General features: G+C 39.8%; 1 protein-coding gene across 1 annotated transcript in view; it reads right to left on the bottom strand.

Moving 5' to 3' along the window:
• LOC135199662 (splicing factor, arginine/serine-rich 19-like) overlaps positions 1–12,500 on the bottom strand; it is a 103,592-nt gene that overhangs the window by 1,032 nt on the left and 90,060 nt on the right. The gene's annotated exons all lie outside the window — the stretch shown is intronic.

Below are 12,500 nucleotides of genomic sequence, written 5' to 3'. Positions count from 1 at the left end.
GTCAGCGTGCGTACGTGTGTATGAGTTGGATGGAGAGGTAAAAAAGACAGAGTGGAGGTAAATAGGAGATATGTGGTTGTTGAGTGTATGGTGGGGGTAGGGGGGGAGGGGGAGGGGTTAGTGGGTATTTTTTTTTTTTGTGGGGGGAAGGAGACCAAAAGGATGAGATGGTAATGAACAGAAATGTTTGCGTGTGTGTGTGTGTGTGTGCTCGGAGGTGGATTTACGTACCTGTGTTGATAAGAAGAAAGAATCCTGCTGTGTGCACGCGCGTGTGAGCGCACGCCCGCAAGCAAGCAAGCAGGGGGTCAAAACGGGATGGGGTAAGGGAAGATGCAAGTAGCTTTAGCTAAAAGACTAAAGATACGTCACTGCCTCCTAAAAAATTGTCTTAGTATGAAGACAGGCGGTGCTCTTTGTTATATGAAATAGATCGCCATTAATCACTGATGTAAAAAAAAAACCACACACACACACACACACGCTCCTTTAAAAAAAAAATCCTTTCAGAAATGGATCGCCCGATGCTCTGTTTGTAGCAATAAACGCTTCCGCAAAACGGGACATCAACTTGCTTTAGAAGCGATGAAGTGGGGATGAACGGAAAAGAAAAACATTAAAAACACCACACTTAAATGCGAGAGGGAAAATAATGAACATGCTTTATGTCTTTCAAACAAATGTCTCTGAATATTACGTTCTCAGAGTCGCTGTTTATGCACATCCATAAATATATCCCAAGAGAGAGAGAGAGAGAGAGAGAGAGGAGAGAGAGAGAGAGAGAGAGAGAGAGAAAGGAAATATCTTGTGCATTTAAATAGCTCTAGGCTAAGATAATCCATCACTTGATAAACACTTCACAACATCACAAAACACATCACGACAATTAGGGTTCGGAGAAAATAATTCTAGATATTCTACAAACATTAAAACGAACTTGCAAAGCCTTCTAAAATTTTTATTTCAATCTTCCTCCTGTTTCCGTTTTCATCAACTCGGTATCAATCTCATTTGTCTCATTTATTAATTAGATTCTAAATTCGCGTAGTCTATCTAATCCTTTCTTTATTTACCTGATTTTCTCGTGTCCTTGATTTTTGAAAGGAACGCAGTTTCATCTTTTTTTTCTCCTTTTTTCCTTCTCAATCGCCGTAGTTTAACTTTCTTGACATTTACTTTGTATTTGCTTAATTATTTTTATATATATTTCTTTATTTCTATATTTCAATTTCTAAGTTTCTTATTATTGTTGATTTCTCAAGTTCTAAGTAGCTGATTTTAGAACATCAATACATTGATCTAATTCCCTTAGCATTTAAAACCGGAAAAAGCGAGAATATGCGTGAGTTTATATTTCTAAATATCACACCAGTGTTTTCCATTTGCATTTAAACCATGGGAAAGAAAATGTGGAATTTATTTCTGGGAATCATAGACAAAGCAATAGGGTATGTCGAATATACCCAGCAGGACAGAAAAAAAGGCAATTTGAAATCTCAAAGAGACTGCACAATGAAGTGTAACTATTAAAGAGTCCCAGAATAATCATCTTGGATACAGAACAATCCAAAAAGTTGCTTTAATATATTAGGCATGGGTTCCCAAGTTCGCTTTCCTTTTTTGTGTCACAAAAATTGTTTTAAGACGAAATGAAGAATAGATTGGGAAAAACTGCCTTGCTGTTGAAATACTTAAAACACAACAACCAGGGTGGTGATTCCTTCTTAAACAAATGAATAAAAAAATAAGAAAAACAAAAGCTAACTTAAGTATTCACCCCTTACCTTTCCTAGCGGAGCTCCAAATCTACTTTGCCCATCCTCCACCCAACAACCACACGACACCCCAACCCCCCCTCCAAACGGCACCAGATTGCGAAAAGCAAGAGGAGGGAGAATAAGAAGAAAAAGAAGAAGAAGCGTGCAAACTGTCTCCCTGTTGTTTTTAATATTTAAAGCCACGATGAGGCCAGTATTCGTCTTACCTGGAAAAAATGACTACGTACGCACACGTCTTTATGGACTTATGAATCACGCATTCGTACTCATCACGTGCTAATCCCTTGGTAGGTGCATGCATGCTTACACCTCAACGGGGACAACTAACACTCGCGCGCGCACACGCAAATGAGAACACGCATAAATACAGGCATAATCCTACAAACACACAAATATATATATATATATATATATATATATATATATATATATATATATATATAATGTGTGTGTGTAGATACAAATACTAACATCTAACAACAGTAAATACTTCTTTTCATGAAAAAGGCTCATTAGTGATTCATTAGATTTTTAAAAAAAATGAAAAGGGAGCAATTTTTCTTTGAGTAAAAATTTAAATTCAATAACGAGAGAGAGAGAGAGAGAGAGAGAGAGAGAGAGAGAGAGAGAGAGAGAGAATTGGCCCCAGCCCGCCAGGTGTGAGAATAAAATATTTGTAAGTTATGCAAAGCAATGATGTTAGACCTGACTGTGGAACTGGCGACATGGCGCCAGAGCGAAAGAGAGTTACAGGATCTCCAGAAAGTTGTCGAATTTCTTGTTAACGTCCGCGCGCACCGGTTAAAGATGGGGATTATGCCACACCATAGGGAATGTGACTGAATGACGACGACAGTGCAATCCAAGCTGTACTACGGTATGCTACACGCCTGGGTAACTAACTGATCGTTGGTATGGTGGTTAGTGTCATTTTTATCACTCAGATGTCATGAGTTCGCGCCTCCCCCAGGCCGATGAAAAATCATTGGTCCTGTATCATGATCAGTTGCTGCCGCGGTGTGGGGTCTCTGGCGGGAGGTTGAAACTAACGTTTTCTTTGGAAGCTTGAATTTCCAGTCAATGGCCCCTGTATGTTTATTCCACGTGAATAGGTTTCATCTACTGAATAAAAAAAATAAACATAAATATGCAAATACGAGCTGGAGTTAATAAGCGCGCTGGAATATCTGGAAGGAGGACCTCTTCATTCTGAAGATGGACTCATGGGAAACACGTCCTAGTTCACTTTCTGATATCTGATTGCTAACGAGAAGAGCATTTTGGGGCTATTCCTCGCCTCGCCGTGTCTTCGTCGCTGTGGTCATCAAGACGAGCTCGACAAGGATCTGAGGTCCTCGAATCGAGCGAACTCAACCCGTCGAGTGATTACGAGAGGGAAACCCGATACGAGGCAAATCCGCTGAGCTGGAAGTTTTGGACAAGTGAGATACATCCATTCACGGGATTAAAATGTCCTCCATGATCAAGTCTGGCCGCCTCGTTAGCCTCCGCCAGGGCCTATGAAGTACCCTGGGCTAATCTGCTTTTCTCTCCAAACTTGTACTGAGATAATGGAGATTTTGTGTGGGCAAGTAGAGAGAGAGAGAGAGAGAGAGAGAGAGAGAGAGAGAAGAGAGAGAGAGAGAATGTATATGTTTTAAGATCAAGTGACCCAATTTTTATAAGATCGTAATATCTTGTTTAATTCTGCAGAAAAGATACTGCCTGTGGGGGACAAAATATACATCTAAACAAATTTCTAACATTTAACAGCATATTGAAATAAAAGTCGCTTTAAAACGAGTCAAGTAGTACGTAGTAACATTTTACATCCTTTTATATGTAAATTTATTTGAACTGCCTTATATGAAAACTGATTTTTACGACTTCAGACTCAAATATGTATTCTTCCGCTGTTTCGCAACTCAAGTATCATTTTGTGAAGTGTTCTTCGTAACAAGTTTGCCTCTCTTCCGTTCTCCATAAACGAGGTCTTCAGCAGCTAGGATCGGGTCCAAGAACATCGGTAACAGTACGTCCACAGAAAGATGTTTGTTGATGTAGTTTAACATTTACAAACGGCACATGCAGTGACCCTTTTACTCCTCAGATGTTTCTGTATGCCACAATACTTAATGAATATTCACAGAGATTTGACACTTTAGCAAATGCAATTTTCTATCAACCGTGGTTTGTATGGTATTAGTATCCCACCTCGGTGGTCGCGGGTTCGATTCTCGGTCATTCCATTGAGAAGTGAGAGATGTGTATTTCTGGTGATAGAAGTTCACTCTCGACGTGGTTCGGAAGTCACGTAAAGCCGATGGTCCCGTTGCTGAATAACCACTGGTTCCATGCAACGTAAAAGCACCATACAAAATAAACAAAACCTTGGAAACCACAAACTCTCGATAAAAACCCATCGTGGTGAGGTAGTGACGTGAGTGCATCTCACATGGTGCACTGTAGGCATTACTAAAGGTCGTTTGGAGTGTCTCTTCGGCCCATAGATGCTCCCACCAGGCTCGCAGTACAGCCACTTGGGTCAAACTTTTTATTATCTTGTGAACTGGTTTTATAGCCTAATTTTCATAAATCAAAGTCATCGTTCAAAGAGACACAGCCTCAGTAGAAATAACGAAACAAAATACACGCTGAAATGCTTCCTATGCTAGGTTCACGGACATGACCTTATACCCCAGGATTACAAGTAAAATATGCTACCCTGAAAAAATTCTACCTTGAGAATAAATCTCATTGTCATCTTCTCCCTCGAATTGAAAATCTACAATAAAAAAGATATTTTGTTGAGGGATTACCTGGAACACTGAATTCTGACAATACATGTGAATGGTTTCCGTTTATTTACTCACAAAGCAACGAATCCGTTATTGATAAGATTTTTTTCCTCTCTCTCTCTCTCTCTCATTTTATGCTTACGAATATTTTAATCAGTAAACGTTGACAAAAGATTTAAGTTTCTTACGAGACTGAAAGCAATTTCTGAGGATTTTTACGACAAAATGACTGTACCAGATTCTTCGCAATATTTCCTGTTCTCGAGATATATATATTATATATATATATATATATATATATATATATATATATATATGATATACTATATTATATATATATCGAGAATATCAAAATATTCGTAAGCATAAAATGATAGATCAGAATAATACGAAACAGATTTCTAAACCTAACCATAGAGCCTCATTCTATATCTTCCATGGAAAATATGTTTGGGAATTACTGTTGTTAGTTACTAATGTACGTACTATCTGAGAATAAATAAATGATAGTTAAAGGGTCCTCGGCCACAGTTTATTTCCAGATATAATTCTGCGTCAAAAAACTATTACAGAAAACATGGCGCTTATTGGAACAGAAGAGAAATTAGTCTAATGTCTAATGTTTGCAAAAAAAACAAAAAAACAAAAAAAAAAAAACAACAACAACAGCAAAAAACTGGCAAAGAAGGACGACCCACCCCCACTTCATCAGAAAAAAGTGACCAAAAAAAGAAAGGAAAAAAAATCTTTCCTTGTCATTGAAGAGCGAAGGAGTAAGAAGAATCATCAGACTCGGCCTTTCCTGGATTGGAGAGGGGGAGGTTCTTCATACGTGGATGACTGGGTCATCCATCCATCCGTCGGATGAATGATCAACAATTCATAATATTCAACCACGGATGCTTATAATCCACACACACTCGCCAAACCACTTGTCTGTCTGTCAGTCTAACCTTTCAAACTCCATTCCCTTTCATTTCAGCAACATTACATGGAACGTTCCTTGACGGTGCCTCTTACGGGTATATCCCACCTCCCATCACCGCCACTCTTCCCCCTTCACCCATCTCTCTCTCTCTCTCTCTCTCTCTCTCTCTCTCTCTCTCTCCTGTCAATCAATCAACCCCTCCCTTCCCCCGTTACCTTCATTCTCTGTTGCAAGAGGCAGCACCCATTCCCATTATATGAGTGGCAGGCGTGCAACAAAAAAAAAAAAAAAGTAAAGGTACCATGTGTAATTCTCTTTCCTTTTTTTTTTGTATCCAACTCGTTCTCTGCCCACCGCTGAGGCGGCCTGCACAAGGCCTTCCTTACAGGTGAACTGCGAAATAACTGCCTTAATGAGGGCCAGGTATGCACACCGAACTCGAGTGGGAATGCGTCCTGTGGTTATCGTGAGATTCGTCTCTCTTCGTTTGTTTTCTGTTCAGGGATTCCCTGCGGCTGTGGCTCGTTGGTGCTTTGTAAAATATCTCAGCTAAACGGTGATCTCATGATTCCATGAAATATGAAAAATGTTCTAGATTCGTCGCACAAAACATTAACATTTGTTTATCTAAACAAATAACATCTTACCTAAGAAAGAAAGAAATAACTTGCACTTTCTTAAGAAAAGGAGAGCAACATCGTGAAATTGTGCATACTTGTGAAGAGATTTTACCAGAAAATCAGAAAATTACTTGAGAATACGAGAGAGAGAGAGAGAGAATGTCGAGATGTTACTGGCAGAGGACGACTTAGCAGTTAACACCTTGCCTCGGGTAACTTCCACTTAAAAGAAGGCAGCGTGTAAGATCGTGGAAAACCGAGGCAAGCTGAGAATTCCACAGTTCGGTGAAAAAAGGAGAGGAAATAGACGCTAACTGGCGTAAATCCAGGCCTTGTGAACTGCACACAGCCCAGGTGAAACGGTGGTCGTGTGTTTACGAGACAAAATGAATAACGAAGTGACCACTTTAACTTTTGATCTTGAAAACATTAAGTGGATTTCTGTGCTGTTCGGTCGCCTGATTATCAGAGGAAGTGAAACCGCCATAGAAGAAAATCGCCTGAAAAGAACAGAAAACGGGACGATATCTTAGCATGAAGAGCATAACAAAGAACTCGATCTGAAACGGTGACGGTGAAACTGGGTCTGTATTGCCACAGTGATATTTTGACCTGAGAACCTGGGAACGATTACGATTGCTTACATTCATCAGTGCCTTTGCAACTGCAATAGCAATTGTTATGACTTTCATAATCCGTAAAATTGAGAGAGAGAGAGAGAGAGAGAGAGAGAGAGAGAGAGAGAGAGAGAGAATCTGTAACCATTTAGAGAGAAGTTTCACCAACTTCTGGAAATTCATTCTTGTAAATCCACATGTCAAAATATTATCAAAGGTCAAACTTACCAGTGAACAATAAAATACACCAGACAAACAAACAGGAAATAAACAAATCACGGACTGCGTCATCATCATCAGCTATCAAACAAAGGACTTGAACCTACGACCGCAAAATAAAATGAGAGGGAAAAAAAGGCAACACAACAGAAGGAAGGTTAAAAGAAAAAAAAAGAAAAAAAAGAGGAAAGGAAGAAGAGGGACTCTCCCAACAAAGGACACAAAGAGGCATATCTCACTGGTAACGAAGATGGATAGAGCGATCACTTCGTTATTCATGCTATCACGTAAACACAAACACAGCGCATGCGCATACCTCCTACTACGACGACGAAGGTTCTCGAGAACGGTTATTATTTGAGGAATAATGTTTTGTGCGTTTTAATTTACACTCTTTAAAATATTAGGTCTATATGGATGCATTTCACTGTTAGTGTAAGAACAAATATGTATTCACATTAAGCAAAAATAGTATACATCTCAACCACATAAGCTGAGCACATCACATGTACAATACCACAGGTATAAATTTATACACTCCAGTGTTCATATCCTGCAGTTATTTAGTGCACAACCGAACACATCAACAAACGATATTTTAAATATATTAAATATGAATGAAATACGTGCAAGAGCTCTGAGAAGAAGAGATCTCCATTACATGGGAGGCGGATAACTGGAAATTCTTCAAGGAGCCCATGAATATCAATGGCGCACCTGTTTGCCACTGATAGAGTGAATCTGTTAAGTAAAATACCGAAAGAGCTGTTAATCCACTAGGCTGTTAGATTCTGAGAGAGAGAGAGAGAGAGAGAGAGAGAGAGAGAGAGAGAGAGAAACCTGTAGAGTAGCCCGCCCTTGGTGGATTCGGAGTTTACTTGTAACAGTCAGTGGAAGCAATGATGTCAAGTCTGACTTCTGAACTGGATACAGTTTACCATAAGCAGGAAGAACTGAACTCTGTATTGGTTCACTGGTGACAGGCTGGGGTGGATCCCGACAGATAAACCTTTAAGGGGAAAGTGTTCATGGTGAAATTCAAGCAAATTCTGCTGGAAACGAGAGAGAGAGAGAGAGAAGAGAGAGAGAGAGAGAGAGAGAGAGAGATAATTTATTAGTCGATACTGTACAAACTGCGGGAAGACAGGAAGGGGAATACTGTATAATTCAAGATAGGCAGACTAGCCCTGTGATGATGATTACAAAGGACAACCTAATGCTCTGAGAAGAGAGAGAGAGAGAGAGGAGAGAGAGAGAGAGAGAGAGAGGTGGTCTACAATTACTTCATCACTTCCTCTCCACTTGCGCTTGTAAGGTGAGTATTTACGGACCTCGAACGGCAAATCTGAAATGAATAAATGACAGAGGGAAGCCTTCCATCTCAGCTGTCAATCAACAAGGACGCGATTCCGAAAACCCTCCCAGAGAAAACGGCGAGACATGAAAAGCGCGACAGCGGAAAGTGCAACACGGAAGAGCCCGAAATTACCTGGGGCCAAGAAGAATCTCATTCACTTAAGACATGAAAATGGAGTTGTAATAATCGATTCCCTTGCGGGCAATTATGAATATGAAAAGACGATAAGTTCTTATTCAACTTGAGGCAAAAAGGTGACGAATTATACATACAGAAGTATTTTCACGTATCGCGTTTTCCACCTAGATATTTCTGAAAAATAAATCACATTTCTAAAAATTTAATCTCATTCTCTTTCTACTTTAGCTAGATGCGCTCTCCTTATTTTTGCTAGTTTTTCGTAAAAGGTCTATTGGACCCAACAATCTAACTATTTTGCTCATTTTATGCTACAATTTTAGAATCACACGAAGCAATAATAACTAGCTGGAGTGCTACCATTTGTACGTCGATAGTCATTCTGACAAGCTAAAGGTTGACTGGCTGACTCTTAACACAGCTCTCTCTCTCTCTCTCTCTCATACGCACAGCGAAACTTACATCTGACTAGATATTACAACTGTCTTATACAGCTCTACAGAAACACTAAGGTGAAAAGCAACATCTCACAATTCTTATTCTCTCTCTCTCTCTCTCTCTCTCTCTCTCTCTCAACTAGAATTAATCTGCCCTTTTCGCATACCACGTTCTCCCCTATTCCTCCTCCTCCTCCGCCTGCTCCTGCTCCTGCTCCTGCTCCTCCCCCTCCTCCTCCTCCTCCTCCTCCTCCTACTCCCCTCTATCGAAGCCAATTCCGCCCAGACACGTAGAGGCGTAGATGACATCAGCTCAGCCAGGAATTAACCATGAATTTCAAGGAGGAAAATGTAAACCAATTACCCATAGCGGTCATTTCCAGCAGGGGGAGAGAGCGAAGAGGCCATAGCCTCATATTCAGGTTTTTCATTTTTAATCGACCAATCGCCAAGAAACTTACTACCCGCCACCACGAATCTCTCTCTCTCTCTCTCTCTCTCTCTCATCTACTCTCTCCTCTCTCTCTCAGAGAGAGATTTCTCCACGAGATAATGTGCGTATATAAATGACCATCAGCCATTAAGGAATAGGAAAAGAAGAAAAGCAAAGAGAAAATGCAACAAACACAGCCCAAATCGGTGTCTTCGAATCGTGTCATTTTGAGGAAGAAGCGAAGACAGCCAGACAAAGAGAACGTCTCAGTCGACTCGCCAGAAAACAACGCTAACAAGAACAGGCGGCCTTTAAGCAGTTAACCCACACATACAAACACAAACACAAACAAACCAGGAGTCAGGCAGGGTAGTGCGTGTTCGAAGCCATGCTCATAATGTCCTCGCAACCTAAAAGAAGCAGGTCTCCCTCTCCCTCCCTCCCCTCCCCACCCCTCCCCTCCCCTCCCCTCCACACAGAGACCCAAACACCTTACGTCTATGGTCTACTGGCCAAGGTACAGAGACGAATCCTATCTATTCCAGATGATGTCAATCGACGAATTATTTGATCATCATAAACTTTGGACTTTCGAGCATCCAAAAACCTTCGGGAGGTAAATGTCTACTTTTATATGCAATGAAAAAGTATGAATTGAATAGTAAATAAACAAGGCGTGATCCGACCTCCAGCTTACTTGGGATACGTGCAAGATTTTCTACTGTCGCATAAGTTGCAAACATTATATTCCTAACTTCACGTGAAGTGGTCTCGTAATTAATATTCATAATTAGTACTACTTATCCTAACAACAAGGATCAAATAAAAAGAACACAAATTAAACACGTTCATATATTCTCAGTTACAAGTGAAAATACAGAAAAATTGAATAGAAACATAGCCTCTAAATTCAGTGCATCAAATAAATTAAAAAGCTAAAATCTACGGACAGATCGCCCATTGCCTCACCAACGAAAACGTTAAAAATACGATATATTTTATTAGAAATAATGTTTCTGTACTGTTTGATATGCAAATTACTGATTTATCTATTTTTCCATTCTAATAAATAAATTATAAATATCCTATCCTAAAATTCCTGTATCTTTAACTCGACGCAAAACACCTTTTTCAGACCTTTCCTACAACCCGCCCCCTACCAACAGCAATAACAAGTGGTGTGCAGGCTTACTCCCCGAGTAAGCCAAAATAACCACACAACTTGCGAGTATACTCAAAGCGAATGGGAAAGTTCATCAATAAAGTAATTCAGTGGCCAAAGTGGAATATTTATGCCACCTAGGTGCATGGCATTTAAAAGGCGAGAGAGAGTATTCACGGAATGCACGATAATACCGTCAAGAAAATGATCACATCTATTCAAAGCGACTGACGACATGAGGAATCAGTAAATCAATTCCGTATGAATTGCTTCACACATTCCATCCAACTCCGAAATTATTCCTTTCGAGTCTCATTATAACAAACTTTCTTTGCTTTAAAATATCATTCGCGTGATTATTAAATGATTTAGATGGATGGGATATAAGAACTATATGCCATCTAATAAACAGCAACTCAGTAAATTTAAATATTACTAGGTTTGGTGATCTTCATCCACTTTCCTTTTAGAAAAGACAATTCGGGCAACGCTTGCTTTTCTGGAAGTACCGACGGGAAAGACAATGATGCGTCAACGACGATTACTCCACACTCGACGCACAGTGGGACACCTGCCATGGGAAATGGGACACACACAAAGAGTGACTTACAGACACAAAGCAATAAAGAGGCAGCTGCCATGAACGAACTCAGAAGAAGAAAGAAAAAGAGAAGAAATATTCACGGGGGCCAGAATATCGCATTAAATTCTACCAAGAAGATCATGACAGTGGAACCGAAGATGTAAACAATACCAAGACCCGAGAGAAGAGAAGGTCCAATTTCCTTGACGAAAAAACGGCCCTTTCGACCCAACGATGACAAGTCTATTTAGGGCCTGGATCCTCTCAGGAGGCAACACCCTAATTCTACGTCCGCACAATGGGAGCGATTCCGTCGCTCCTTGTCATTTCTGGGGCTAATTTCTATCATTCGTCAGCGACAAGCAGACTTCTTAAGGACGGGGTAAAAATTGCACCTACACATACACCTGAGGGAAGACTCGCTCCCACCCCTCTTCCCTCCATCCCCCGTCTCCTCCCCCCCTCCCGAACCATTCTCTATATCAGAGCCCTATCTCTTATCAAAGATTCTGCGCTTGTAAGAGCGGTATTTACAAGGACGCCGGTGCTGGTTACGGTGCAATAGGCGTCATTTCGTTATTTCCGTCGAAGGAGATATTATGCGCTTGGATGAAATGATCAGGGTCCTCGGACCTTGGAAATGACGGTCTTTTGCAAGTCGCCCGACGAAAATAGGAGATAATTTATAACTGTATTTTGCGAAACAGTTCCAATCGTGTTTTCAGAAAGCTGATCATTTCAATGAGAAATATTTCCGTTTTCTATTATTCTTTTTGAAATACAGTTTCATTGACATACACTTTTCCGATCTCGCCGTCTACAATTTTTATCTTTGATATCACTATATCGCATAACAAACTGTAATGGGGATTCCCACAAACACACTTTGTAACTCGAGTGTGCCTCCCCCCTCACTTTACATGTATTTGCAAGTTAGGAGGAAAAGTGAGGCCAATAATGACGACTTTTGATGATGTGATTAATACGCTCGTGAATTGAAGGTTTAGGGAGATAGAAGAGAGATGATGATGATAATAATAAAAAATAATAATAATAATAATGGGTCTATAGTGATAGCGGTAGATACACACACACACACACACACACACACACACACACATATATATATATATATATATATATAATATATTATATATATATATATATATATATGTATATATTTATGTATATATATATATACACACTATATATAATGTATATATAATATATAATATATGATATAATTAATATAAATTATAATATTATATATATTACAACATACATACACACACACACACACACATATATATATATATATATATAATATATATAGAGAGAGAGAGAGAGAGAGAGAGAGAGAGAGAGAGAGAGAGAGAGAGAGAATCTAAGCAACTGGTTCCACTCCCACCAGGTGGTACTCATTCTGGTGC

The sequence above is a fragment of the Macrobrachium nipponense genome, chromosome 26 (assembly GCF_015104395.2).
Source record: "Macrobrachium nipponense isolate FS-2020 chromosome 26, ASM1510439v2, whole genome shotgun sequence".
Taxonomy (NCBI): domain Eukaryota; kingdom Metazoa; phylum Arthropoda; class Malacostraca; order Decapoda; family Palaemonidae; genus Macrobrachium; species Macrobrachium nipponense.
The sequence above is the reverse complement of the archived record's forward strand: the minus strand, read 5'-3'. Positions and strand labels throughout refer to the sequence as shown.